At 45.3% G+C, this 14945-nt stretch overlaps 1 protein-coding gene across 1 annotated transcript in view; it reads right to left on the reverse strand.

Annotated features, from left to right (window-relative positions):
• The window catches only part of SCN4A (sodium voltage-gated channel alpha subunit 4), a 1135018-nt gene that overhangs the window by 708445 nt on the left and 411628 nt on the right, over window positions 1–14945 (reverse strand). The gene's annotated exons all lie outside the window — the stretch shown is intronic.

The following is a 14945-nucleotide window of genomic DNA, read 5'->3' on the forward strand; positions in this document are numbered from 1 at the left end:
TAATATATACTTAAGACCCGATTTAGAGTTTGGCATACAATGCACTCCACCACAAACATGACAGTGTACCCTGTCCTCTTCGGTCCATCAACCGAAAACATCCTCTGATGCCCGATGAAGTAGGGGCTTTCCGAGGATGTACATACAATACACAATACATGACAGACTACCGTCCATCACATTTAGAGATAACTGCCAACGAAGCAGTACTCTGAACATGGAAAGGAACTGCTGTTGCAGTGGATCCTTTCAATGTACTAACAGTTTGTGGTCAGCCGCCATCAGTTTTAGTAGCCATTCGACAAACTTTTTAAAATGTTTTTTGTTTTTCTGAAACAAACTTCCAAAGGGGTTGTTTGTTTCAGAAAAACTATGTTTATAATTTTACCTGGATGCTACACCTATATTATGAACACTGGTCACTCGCACAGGGAAAGCATGGACTGAGTTGAGCACTCTTATTAATTTTATGAGATTGAGCAGTCAAAAATCATGTTCCTAAACTATGGGGAAGTAAGGTCACAGTCTAGAGGCAGGGATCGTGGTCTGAGATCCCTCACTCTAATATTTCAATAATGGTAAATGTTGTTCAACTCTAGTCTCTTGGCCTTAGAAGCAGTGCAAACCATGCAGAAAGGTGTGAAGTTGTAGTATGCAACAAACTAATCAAACAGCAATACAGTAAATGAGTAGTCTCAGCATTGTCTGGCCTTTGAATGGCCAAAAATGTAACATCCCTGAACCGTTCAGTTATTTGTTCGTTTTGAGATGCCACTGTGTTCTAATATTACAATCGCCATCTTTTTTCCTACTGAATATTTTTTGACATATTTTAATGAAAGCATCATCATCTGTGCTGTGGTTTAAGAACACACGTCTTGGGAGCACCTGTTGTAGAACAACAACAGAAACACAAATATTAAGAGGTCATCTGTGTGTCAAATATTCTTACTGCATTTGGTCACTGGCCAAAGGGACTTTATACTGCTCAAACAATCCATAAATAAATGAATATTGGAAAAGCTACAAGGATTAAAATTGGCTATTAAGCTTTTGCATTTGTCAATACTTGTTTGTTTTTAAGTATCTTTATTACAAAAACCCAATTCATAATTGCTGCCTGTGGAGCATGTACATGCAGTTTGAAATGTTTTTTGTAATAAACGTTTGCAAAAACCTTTGAAAGACAGCCATCTATAGGAGTGCATGGGCAGCCATTTTTGAATGGCTATAAAGCCCATTCAAACATGGAGACCTGTGTCCAGGAACATGCACCACGCATATGCAAAGGAGCACCAACAAGAGCCAGGCAGTGGTGTCTAAGGAACATTAAAAAAGAAGAAGGAAAAAAAAAAACAGTTTTGTTTTGAAAAGGACACAGTGGCCCACAAGTCCCTAGTTCTGAGGAGGACTAAATCTATCTATCTATCTAAAACCGAATGGTGGTTGCCACTAGGTAGTTATAGTTAGGATCGCTTTTCCAAAGGAAAAGAGGTTTTTGTTTTGCTAGTTACTTTGGTGCTGCTTGACGAAGCTCCATGACACTTTCCAAAAAGGAGCTACTTTTTGAACAGTTTGTGCAAGTTTCGGGGTGATTTGTCAAGCGGGGACCAAGAAAAAAGGAGGGTCCTAAAATTCAAAATCACCATACATAGACTTCTTTAAGGCAGGCTACAGCAAAAGCTGCGGAAAGGAATTACATCAAATTCAGCAGGAAGATTGACTTTGAGAATCTTTTAGAAAGTAAGGGTAAAAAATAATTGTATATTTTAGCAGTTGGGTTCGCCATTGTCTCAGAATCTTGCAGGAGTGCCAGTTTAATAATAGAGCATTTTGATTGGCCCAGGGAGCTTTATTTCCCTTGGGCTATCTCGCCTCTGTGGGAGTCAGATTTCTGTGATAGGGAACGCTCTGATTGACTGCCAGCAACATGAGAAAAATGTTCCTTGCAGCCATCACAGGACCTGGGAGCTTAGTCCCCTGTCCGGAAACCATAATCAAAATTAAGATATATGGGGCAAGGGTAGAAATACCCTGACCCTCAAGGCCCCATGGGGGGGACACAGAAGAACCATCCCTGCGGCCAAAAAAGAAAAGAAAATGGCAAAAAATGAAGAAGACTCTCTCAGAATCGAAAAAAAAGAAACATAATGGGGGGCGTCCACATTTAAATCTCAAATGCCCTGGGGAGCCTACCCAAGGGGTTTATTTCATATAGGGGAGGTGAGCTGCATGGCTCCCCCTCCCTGAAACTCCAAAAGCCTACCCCAAGGACTGAAGCCTGTTTAAATGGGGAGGGGAGAGTTGTAGGCCCTCCTCTCTGAGCTACCAGGGGTCCAGGGAGCCCAATGCCAGGTGCCATTACTTTTCAAGGGAGGGGGGCTGTGTGACCCTCCCCCCTGAAGCCAGAAAACCCAGGCAGCCCCATTCCCTGAGCCATTAACTCTACTGGGGACCCCATCCTTGGGGCCGGTTCAGATGCTATGTCCAGGGAGTCCACCCTCAGGACATAGCTGTTTCCCTACACACATCAGTGCACACAGGGAAACCTGTGTCTGGTCTTGCTTGGCGGGAGCATTTTTAAATGTCTTACCAAGAGAGAGCAAACTCCAAGTCTGCTCCTAGCAGGCAGGCGCATCAAAACTTTTACCGCCCGCTGAAGCTGATGTTAGATCTAAATATTGCTACCGCCCACAGGGAGGAGCATTAGCAGCTACTGCCTGTGGGGGCAGGAGGAATGCTGGTTCCTGTTGGGTGCAAGGAGCCAGCTCCCCTGGCGGCCCTAAAAACACTGTGGTGGGTGCCCTCGGTGGGGGGCACCCACTTTTCACACTCCATGTCCTGGGGGATGGGTCCCTCAGGCGGCCACAGTCAGCCTCCGGCGGGGAAGTCGGCATGCCCTGTTCCCATAAAAATTGCACTGCCCCCACCCTGGAGATTACAATCAGTCCGGGGATGGTGGCGGTGTGCCCTCCTCCCCAAACAAGCACGCTGGGTCCTGGGACAAAATCGGCCCAGGAAAGGGTCCTCGTGCCCCCATCCTACACACAAGCCTAGGGAGGGGGCTGTATGCCTCCCTCCCCTCAGATAATGAAGACGTGCCCCTTGGGAGTGACATGACCTGGGAGTGGGGTTGCATGTCCCTCTCACCTGTAAATGCACGGGGCAAATCCTTTTAGGCTCTGGGGAATCCATCCTCCAGGGCCAATACTAAAAAGAAGTGGGAGGGGACAGCATGGCCCCCCTCTCTAAGCCTCCTTAGGCTCGGATCCCCCAGGGCTGTATCTATATTTTGAAAGGGGAGGTGGGGCCTTGCGCCCCCCCACGCCATTATAAGCCTCGGGGACCCCCTCCCCCAGGGCCACTTATTTAAATAAAAGGGAGTGGGGCCATGCGGCTGGCCTTCCTGGGTCCTTATCAGTCCCAGGGCGCCCCATCCCTCGGGCCCTCAACACTTATAGGCGGTGACCTGGTGCCCACCCACTGCATCCATCATATAGTTGTGGGAGGCTGCGGGGGGAGCCCAAAGCCCCCAGGGACCTAACCAGCTTCCTGCATGCAGCAGAAGCCAGTACTGTCCCGTTCGGAGGGAGCAGCTCTTAATGCTTTTCCCTCTGCATAGGAGCAATATTTTTATCTGCTTCCCTGCTCGCATCAGTGTGGACGGAGAAACAGATCAAAAGCCGCTCCCAGAGAGCAGGAGCATTTTTAAAGCTCCCACCCGATGGGAGCAGACTTGGTGTTTGCTTCCGCTTGACAGTATATAAAAAAGATGCTCCTGCCAAGAGAGAGCAAACACATGTTTCCATGCCGGTGCAGACAGGTAAACCTACATGTCCTGGGGGTGGGCTCCCGCGGACATAGCTATTGAGCTGGCCCCAGGTAATGGGGTCCCCAGGACCACTAATTGCTCAGGGGGGTATGCATAGCCCCTCTCCCCATTTTTAATAGTTTCAACCCTGGGGTGGGCTCCCCGGGGCCTTTATAGGCTCAGGAGGGGGTCATTTCCTTTATTAAAGAAATCAGCCACGGTGCATAGGGTCCCCACGGCTTTTACAGGCTCGGGGGGCTACACTGCCCCCTCACCTTTTCTTTACCAAATTTCGGCCCAGGTGGTGGGCTCCCTGGGCCTTTAATGGCTTGGGGTAGGTGGGGGGGCAAGAGCCCTCGCCCCTACTTTAAGAAACTCATCCCTAGGGAATGGGGTTCCCAGATCCTCGGGAAGCTCGAGAAGGGTGGGAAGATGCAGCCACCTCCCCTTTTTTTAATGATTTCAGCCCTGGGGTGGGCTCCTCGGGGCTTATAAGTAATGAAGGTGGCCTTGCCGCCATTTTTTTCCCCAATCTCATCGGAGTCTTGAGGGATTGTGGCATTTTTCCAATTTTTGTTTTCTTTTTTGCCACAGCGGACAGGGATCTAAGTCCCAGAATCCTGTAATGGCTTCCAGGAATATTTTTGCTTAGGTTGCTGGCAGCCAATCAGAGGCCTCTCTACTGCGGTAGTCGGACTCCCGCAGGAGCGAACTGGCAAAAGGGGAAAAAAGGTTCTTGGGCCAATCAGAACAATCTGTTTTTAAAATGACACTCTTGAAAGAGTCTCTCGAGACTCTTGCGGACCTAACCATCCAGGTACACATGTATTCTTTAACCAAAATTTCTCAAAAACTACAGAATGGATTTACCCTAAACCACAAAAAGCACAATCTGCAGACCAAGATCTAATGTCCTGTCAAATTAGGTATAATTCTGTTTAGCAGTTTTTGCTGTAGCCCATCTTAAATGCAGCTATGAAAAAGGCATGGGTATTTTGGGTTTTGGGACCCCCTTTGTTCTTGGCCTCCACTTGATGGATCACTCCAAAACTTTCCATTCACAAACTAGTCAAAAAGTAGCACTTTTTGGAAAGTTTCGTGGAGGTTTGTCTAACGGTGCCAAAGTTATTATCAACACATAAAATGCTATTCCTATGGAACAGCTGACCCAATTATAACTACCTAGCGGTGATCACCACTAGGTGACATATATACGAGTATGAGCCAGCTCTGGATGCCACATTCACTTACTAATCCTAATGCCTAATTGAGTAAATGTGAAAGGGCAGCAGAGAAAGAAAAATATCTATATATAGATAGATATTTATGCCCGCAGGTAAAGGCACATGTTGTATTGGTTAATATTCATATTTTACACCCTATAAGCTTATTAAGTTAAGGATCAGGGCTGATCCTAGGAATGGATCAAGAAATGCTCATGATTTTCATATGTTAGCTACCTATCATCATCTTAATGATGTTCGGGTGAAAATTACTCAACAAGTGTCTTACTGTCTTAAAACAAATTTCATAAGTAGAAGGAGTATCATGATGGACAACGATGACAATACACCTCATATAACTGTCTGTTTTGTGTCTATCAAAATTACTATAGCCATGTTCGTATATAATGTGATTACATGAATTCCTTGGCCTTCATGTGTATAAGTGGTGGAACTACTTGTGCTAATATTATGAAATTGAAGCTGTCTTCCTACAAGCTAAAGGGTCTTTGGGGTGAAAATGACTACATAAAATATGTGGGCCACTCATCAGTTCTGATTCCTTGTAATGCAAGAGCCAAAGTATTTCACTATCTATATCTGCTAACACAGTATGAGCTCTGAATACTATTAAGTTGTTATATTATTTTTTAATATATTTGTCTCTTACTTATATTTCTTTTACTAATCTGATTTAAAATTAGCTTCATCTTTTTTCTATTTGTATACTTTCTACCCTTTCTCCCCAATTAAAACAAATAATTCAAGTAAGAGTTTGGACAACTACCCACATACGTCCTTATCCTTCAAATCGGCCCTCAGAGATACCATCAACAGATCCGAGCCATCACACACTAGTTGACCACACTGACACTATTAACAACAGCAGCAAAGACATCTTCACCATTGTGAAAGACTTCAACTCCCTTGCAGTCAGGCCCACTAGCATAACCCCAACAGGATCTCTGCACCTAACTGTCCCAGTTTTTCTGACAAAAGATTACCAGCTTAGACAACAACTATGACCCCGATCTGGACCCAGCTGAGTTCAGAAAACAACTCCCCATCTCAACAACAGGAAGCACACTGCTGGCCTGGCCAGCCATCACCACTGAGTAAATTGCTTCTACCATGCAGTCCATCCACTACAGCACCCCTTCGGACCATTGTACATACCACATCTTCATCAAAGCACTGCAATCCATCAACTCAGTGTCCACATACACTGGGGAGCATCTTGAGATGCATGGCGCCTACACGCCTTTGTCAAATGACTGCAACTCTTCAGCAGTCACCTACCCAACGCTGGAAACATGCCCACTTCTAAGAAAGACCAGAAAACACTAATCAACTACAGACACATCTCCTTGCTAACGTAGTCCTGGAGAAGCTGATCAACAAGTTCCAAAGGAACCACAAAAATGCATACCCATCTCCCAAATGCCACCCAATCCAGGCTCAGACGTAACTACAGCACATTAACAGCCCTCATCACTGCTACAGTTGGACATCTGGATAATCATGGACAGAGGAGACACCACAGTCCTCATCCTACTGGATCTCTTTTCGGCAATTGGCACAATATTCCACCCAATACTCATCAAAAGACTCCACAAAACCAGTATCCCAGGACCCACACTCCACTGGATATGCTCCTTCTTATCGGTCTGAACCCAGTATGTCAGCCTGGCCCCATATTGCTTGGACACCCCTCAGCATCATATGACAAGTACCCCAAGGATCATCTTTCAGATGGACTCTCTTAAAAACTTATGACTCTGCTTTGCCAGCATCATCCACACACATGAAATCAACATCCTATCCTAAGCTGACGACACACAGCTAATACTTTCCCTCTCAGACGAAACATCTAAAACCACACCAAGTTTGCTGTCTGCATAACGAATGTCGCAAACTGGTAGAAAACCAATTGTATCAAAATAAACACAGACAAGACAGAAGTTGTGATACTCTGCAGAAAAACATCACTGCGGGACTCAACCTGATGACCAGAAGGACTCCGTCCCACCCCCACTGCCCATGCCAAGAACCTCAGCACTGTAATCGAAAATCAACTGACCATGATTGCCCAAGTCAATGCTATCAACACCTTCTGCTTCCACTCCCTGAAGACACAGAGATGTTTTTTTCAAATGTCTGATCACCAGCACAGGAAGAGCCGTCACCCAAGCCCTCATCACTAGCTGATGGAATCACCCTCTATGCCAGAATGACCCCCTCATCACTATCAAACAGAGTCACCCTCCACACAACAATCTGCCTGCAACTGGCCAGGCACCTCGAAACCATACAGATATCAGCAACTAGGATAGCTCTCAGCCTTTCACAACACACTCACATCAACCTACACCTTAGGGAGCTTTACTGGTAACCATACACAGGTAAACTCTTTTCAAGCTCCTCACGCACACTTTCAGGGCCTTACACAACATGGGCCCATCCTGCCTCAACAACTGCATCAATGTCCACAAACCCACCAGACACTAGTGCCAGTAGACAGGCTTCCTATATCACTCCTAAAGCATGGAATTACTGCTACTGCACATCAGAGCTGTCTCTTCAATTCTCAAATTCCGAGAAAAGTTGAAGATGTGGCTCTTCAAATAGGCTCAACCAAATAAGCCCAAATGATTAAGCGGTCTACCAATATACCTAACATAACATGGGCAAGATATTCATCCTTCTTCTGCTGTTCTTCTCTTTAACTTTGAACTCCATGGAAATAACATTGTCAGGCGATTTTAATGAGTATGTCAGTATGCCCTTGAAAGGGACATTTTACCTTATCCTCTACCAGATTGCTTAACAATCCACTCCTAACTATAACACCACAGAAGCCTTGTGAGGTGTGTGCTATGGTGATCATTTGCTTGGACCTAAGGCCACCTCAAAGTGTTGAGGGAGAACAGGAAAGATTGAAAACAGGGACAAAGAGGAAGCACAAAGGTGGGATAAAATAAATAAAACCAACTTTTTTACAGAGTGTTCTTGAGCAAACTGCTAATATCTTACCGGATAGACCACTGAGCTAGTTTCCTTAATCACTCAATTCTAGGATAGGAGTAGCAGAAAGGGAAAAGGCAATGGGAGGGGGACGCACATAAGTGTTAGGAAGGGCACCAGTGACAATGAGAGAAGTCACTATAACAGGCAGTTAGAAATATTAGAACTTGGCTTTAAGGGACACTAGGGCAGATCATGCTAGACAGTCTCAGATAGCAGATGACCTTCCCCCAGCTTCGATTACACTATCTGTAGTTAGCAACTACTACAGCGTCTCATTAATAAATATATTTACATGTGTGCCAACAGGTGACAATAAGATCTAGATATAGGGAGAGAAGGAGGCTATTCATTTCCCCGGTGACCAAGCTGTTAGTAAGGCAGCAGCATCTGTATTAAAATTTAAGTTTCCAACAAGTTGCTAAAAGCTTGACCATGGCACCCGCTTTACCTAGACTAGAAACACAGAGTAGGCATTCAGTGATCAAAGAGGACTCATTAGCCTAGTTTGCTGATTGAATATGTCCCAGTGTTTTTATTCCAACAATTGTGTGACTCTATGGGGGTTATTCTAACTTTGGAGGAGTGTTAATCCGTCCCAAAAGTGACGGTAAAGTGACGGATATACCACCAGCCGTATTACGAGTTCCATAGGATATAATGGACTCGTAATACGGCTGGTGGTAAATCCGTCACTTTTCCGTCACTTTTGGGACGGATTAACACCTCCTCCAAAGTTAGAATAACCCCCTATATTTGGAGGGGGAATAGAATAAACAGAGGACAAACATTGCAGAAAAACCTCTAATATTTCTGGCCAGTAGCCTGTCCACGGATATGGGACAAGTAGTCTCACACAGATCACTGAAATCAGGGAGTCTAGTTGTGGTTTCTCGAAGAACAAGATTTGGTAAATCCAACACATCTCACCTCTAAATGGTCTAGCTTTGGTTTTTAACTTGCGTTTTCATTATTTACATGCAAACACATGCATTACAAAGCATGCTTAGTCTTGCTGTGGGTTTTGTATCAGAGAAAACCCATTCTTAGATGGGTGTGGATGAGTGTGTGTATGTTGAAACACACGAGTACAAAGCCATGTTAGAATGATAAATTAAAACCTAAAAAAATGGAAAACAAGCATGTATGATATACAGAACACATCAAACCAGAATACTATGGTACGGGAAATGCTCCTGAGTGGGGCAAGAGAAAGAATAGGCAAGAAAGCCACTGTATCAAATGCAAAGAAATGAGAGACAACACAGCCATCCTATACTGAAGTGTTCGACACAAAGCCCATTCCAAGTATATGTTATGCATAGGAAACAATAGGTTTGCCAACAGATTGGTACAAAACCTGCCTGTAGCTGAGACCTTAAAAACAAAGTGTCAAAAGGCTTATTGACAAGTTACTGTCAGACAGTGTAATGATTATGCTATCCGATCTCACAGAAGGAGATGCAAATAAACCAGTATTTGCTTTCTGGATCATGCAATCATAAAGCCAGAAAATAACTATGCTTCAGTCATTAAAAAGTGTAGGCCATATTTATGAAAAACACCTTTGCACCATTTTTTATTTTTATTTTTACTCAAAAGCAGTGCAAACCTACTGCTATTTTTATATTTTGACATTAGACCCGTCTAGCATCAAAATATCTGAGTTAGCAACATGTTTTAGGAACGCCAACCCACCTTGCATTGTTTTGCGACAATGATATGCAAGGTTCCCTTCCAAAAAATGATGCTAGCCCTCTAGCGCGATATTTACTGCCTGATGCAAAGCCCGATTTGCATCAAATTTTAACGCCTGGTCACACCAGGTGTTAAAAGGAGGCCCACACACCATAGCTCAGGGGAAACACACAGAAGAAGCAGTGCCCACCTCCTGGACAACATGGAACTGTTAATGCTCCAACTTGAACTGATAGTTCAACCATGCCATACATGTGTTGTGTTGTCCATACTATCATGTAGCCAGTAGTAGAAAATGTGTACATCTCCAAATAACACAAGCCACACATTGCATTCTGTCTATGTATGACCGGACAGTGTTGCAGTAGAATATGTGTACAAAGTGTAAGCAGCCTAAAGAGTGCCAGCAACGTAGGACCTAATCTATTCCAAACAAGATATGCCATAAATGATGGAGAAGGCACACACATAGACCAATACTGACTGCGCAACACAACAATTTCACCATATGATCACCCAACTTATGTACAGAGAGGATGGCTAAGACAGTACATAACCCACTCATTTTGGCTGCAACAACATTGTAGTTGCTCATTGCATACCGTTATGAAAGAAGGCAGTGACAGATGACAACATTTATCCCCTGGGTCGTACAAATATTACAAGTTACTCTAGAGATATAGGGCCTCATTATGACCCTGGCGGGCGGCGGAGGCCGCCCGCCAGGATGCCGCCCTCCAAAATACCGCGCCGCGGTCAAAAGACCGCGGCGGGTATTACAAGTTTTCCCCTGGGCTGGCGGGCGGTTGCTGAAAAACCGCCCGCCAGCCCAGGGGAAAACGACCTTCCCACGAGGATGCCGGCTCGTAATCGAGCCGGCGGAGTGGGAAGGTGCGACGGGTGCAGTGGCACCCGTCGCGTATTTCAGTGTCTGCATTTCAGTGTCATTTCCTCTTACGGGGGCCCCTGCCGTGCCCATGCCCCAGGGGCCCGCGACCCCCCCTACCGCCATCCTGTTCATGGCGGCTTTCCCGCCATGAACAGGATGGCGGTAGGGGGGGTCAGAATCCTCATGGCTGCGGAGCGCGCTCCGCAGCCATGGAGGATTCACACGAGCAGCGGAAAGTCAGCGGGAGACCGCTGACTTTCCGCTTCTGACCGCGGCTGAACCGCCGCGGTCAGAATGCTCGTTGGAGCACCGCCAGCCTGTTGGCGGTGCTCCCGTGGTCGGTGGCCCTAGCGGCCACCGGCCGCCAGGGTCAGAATGACCCTCATAGTCCTTAACCAAGCTGCAAATGGAAATTACAAAGAATGTATTACCATGTCTGTCAGAACATAGCCTACACATACAAGTAGCCAGTCCTCTGTACATGATAGGGAAAGCCTGACACCAAGTACCCCAGAGGAAAATGAAACTCCCAGGCCATTTGATCACAAATGTACATGTGTCAGTCTGTAGGGGACTGCGCATTGCTCTGCTGAAGAGATATCATGAAGAGGCTAGATGGCTTGACACGTGACACAGTCAGGGGCCTGATGCATGTGCACAGTGGATTGAGCAGAGTGGAGCACTGTAAAGGTGCGCTAAAACATGCAAACATGGATCACTAGACTGCAATCATTGCCTGACTGCAACATTGCTATACAGGTGTATGCCATTGTATGTGACAGTCATAACAAACATGTTGTGGTCGAATTTAAGTGCCAAGTTTGCTGCATGTACACACATGTGTGATGTCTCAGCACACATGTACCACTTAAATGGCACAGGCTTGGTATTGTGGGTTGGAGTCTGCACAAAAGCCAACTTTCCACTATTAAAAAATGCATTTGTATCACATGATCGTTGACATACTTAAATGACCATCAGAGGTTTTCCAAAATATGGAAACATAGGGGGGATTGATTTGACTACACAGCCATTTAACAAAGTCCAACATGTGTCCATGCACGAAGGTAGATATGTGAGGTTTCATTTCCCATGAACACACCGCTTTTGTAAATTTTGCACATATGACACTACACATGTCTTCCAACACACACGGCACATACCAACCTTCATGGACACATGTGAGTACATCATTTCCTGCATCATAAATGCATGGGGAACTATATGTTACACTTGTAGCAGAGCATCATGAAGCCTGAACCTAACAGCACACCTCAGTATGGACACACATGCACTCGCATTGCCAGGTGTAATGGGAAATCAACCCAGCCGTGTCCACTGCACCCTCAGAGTATGATGTGTCATGGATATCACATGCATGACCATGTATTTGACATAGCCCATCATGTCTACTGCAATGTAATCATATGCACATTTGGGAATCAGACATTATAATATGGTAGACCCACATATATGTGTTAGGTCGAATATGTACAATCCTAGTACATGTGGTAACATGTATGTGTACAAAGTCTAGCCACACATGCACATATGCAAACAGTATCAGTCATTGCATGCATCACACACAAACACAATGGTAACACATACCAATGTTACCATTAAGATCTGTACAAACATGCACACACAGGTAGCCATACCATACTTTCAACATACTCACATAGCCCCTGTGACACTGTATGTGAGTCTGGGTGCACTGTCAGCCTTCCCAGCAAAATCCACGCATCCCAGTTATGAGTCAAAACCTTTGATGCAAAAAGCAATATCCAATACTCCGCTATGCCACAAATATGACACCTGGCCCCTGCATGTCAATCTCAAGTCCATAGACCTTGCCAGGCTTAAGGGGAAGAAATACCACTCAAGACCATCATACTTCAAAAATTTCCACACAAGCACAACTACTGGTAACTTTGCTAAGGAAAAAATTACGCCTGGCCCCTGTGCGTCAATCGCAAGTCTTGAGGCCTTGTCAGCCTCAATGGGGGGAAATCAACGCATGACCGTCATGCGTAAAAAAATGACGCATTACTCAAAACGTGATGCAGGGGCCCAGGAAGTGATGAAACAGGACTTCCTGGCTGCATACATGGTACAGTGCATACACTTTCACCTCACAGTCTTTTTGTCTGTTACTGTGTGAGGGTGTGTGGAGTTGGTGGAGGATTGGTTGTGTTTGACAGTTTTATAATATGTCCTATTGCTGTTGTGTGCTTTTTGCATTTTTCCTCAGTCTTCTGTAGTGTTTTTGTCCTGTACTTGTTATTGTATTATGAGGTGTTTGTCCAGGGGGTAAGATAGTTATTTGGGGTAATTGGGGTTAGGTGGGGGTTGTTAGGTAATTATTTTTTGGGGGGTTGGCACATTTGCAGTTTGTACATACGTTACAATACTTTATAATATCAGGGAAAGGGAGAGCAAGCAAGATGCTAGTTGATGGACTGGGGGGGTAATTTGGTTGGTGCAGCATTACCTTCCAATGATGCTGGTATTGGGTGGCTGCATAAACCAGGGCTAGCCTACAGAGGCAAGGAAGCTGCGGGGGGGCAAGGTGCTCCAACACCTGCGCAGAATATTTGGAGTAGTGCGCACAGACCAATAATTGCAGCATTGTTGGGCTGACCTGATAGCACAGGAGCAGGATGTACTGGATCAGTTGGGGACACAGATTGGTGGACCAGTTGGTAAGTACCCCATTTACATAGCTGCATCCTTATTTGCATGTGCATGACAGGCGGACAAGGTTGAGTGCTGCATGTTTTGTCGAGGGTCAGGACAGGTTGTTGTGGGCCACATTTAAGAGCCCCTAGCATTACCTTTGCACTGCCATTGTGAAAATCACAAATGACGATAAGCCAGGGCTAAAGGGCCATTTTCCCTGTGCTATATTAACAAAGTGGTGCAATGCATGCACAGCGCCACTTTGTTAAGCCTTGCACAACATGATGGCTGTGCCAGCCAGATGTATGGGAGGGGGGGCCTTCTCCTGTAAGGGGGGGCAAAATAAATGGGGCGGGGAATAACGTTACATATCCTATGGCCAGTTTTTCCACCACTTTGATCGCCTGCTCAGAGCATATAAGATGGTCCCCTATGTACTCTGCAGGAGTAGTGCAAGAAATTTGGTGCCACTCCTGCAGAGTAAATGTTTTGCATCTATATGTAATGAAGCTACTGTGTCCTACCCTGTGGAAGGATGCGCAGAATATTACATTTGGTGCACACATGGAAGGAGAAAGGGGGCGCAAGGACAGTTGCAAGGCACTACATGCAGCACCACTCTCATTCAATCAGCCCCTTTGTGTCTTTGGCTAGCAGCATATAAGGCAGCTTAGCTAGACACTGATTCCAAACTACTTGCACATTCCTCTTTGTGTACATCCTGTATCACATACACCCAACAAATGTTATTTAATCTGAAATATATGTGCTGATTTTGTACCACAGGCCTGCTCCGTTTTACAGACAGTATGGACCAGGCCTGCATCTGCAGAAGTAGAAGCACGTAACTCAGAAGCCAGTACCAACGCAGGCATACTTGGATCACAGTGCAAGTGTGTCTGTGTTGAGGGGCGTGTATATGCGCATGTTGGTATCCCTTCCTGCACATATATATCGTCTACTATGGTGACAATGGTTGCACACAGTATTGGCAAGGCATCCCTAATTTTATTCAGTTAATGTGCAGAAAGGGATAACTATATGAACATGAGAAAACTCCCATGCCATTTTAGCTTTAGTGTGTGTTCTTGACATGGCACACACATTAGTGACAAGAAGCAAGGATGTATCAATGTACTCCTCAACACTTTGCTATGCTCACTACACCCTTGGGCAGTTAAATATTTTTGCGCTAATAATGACTAAGATGTCTTCAACATCTGGGGAAGGGTTACGAGCAATGGGTGTTACAATGGGACGACCACTGCAACAACCATTGCATGCCGCTCTGATGCAGAATACTGTGTCACGCCAATAAACAGCTGCATGACAAATCTATGTGCATATGGTGCAGTGAAAAGCACCACAGGAGAGTCAGGGAAACTGATGCTTTGCTGGAAACAGGGGCTCCATTATCTAGCCCTTCATCTCACAGACAGATTATAAATGTTTGGCAATTGCTCGGACCTACCACTAAGTTGACTTGCTTACTAAGCTTAACAAGTTCAATGTGAAACTGTTGTCCATGCAAAGAATTGTCCACTGACCTATGTTTTCCTGTCATGTATTGCAGGTGGGCCTCCACCATATACCACTGGAGAAGTGCCCCGATTTGAAGACC

The sequence above is a fragment of the Pleurodeles waltl genome, chromosome 6 (assembly GCF_031143425.1).
Source record: "Pleurodeles waltl isolate 20211129_DDA chromosome 6, aPleWal1.hap1.20221129, whole genome shotgun sequence".
Classification (NCBI taxonomy): Eukaryota; Metazoa; Chordata; class Amphibia; order Caudata; family Salamandridae; genus Pleurodeles; species Pleurodeles waltl.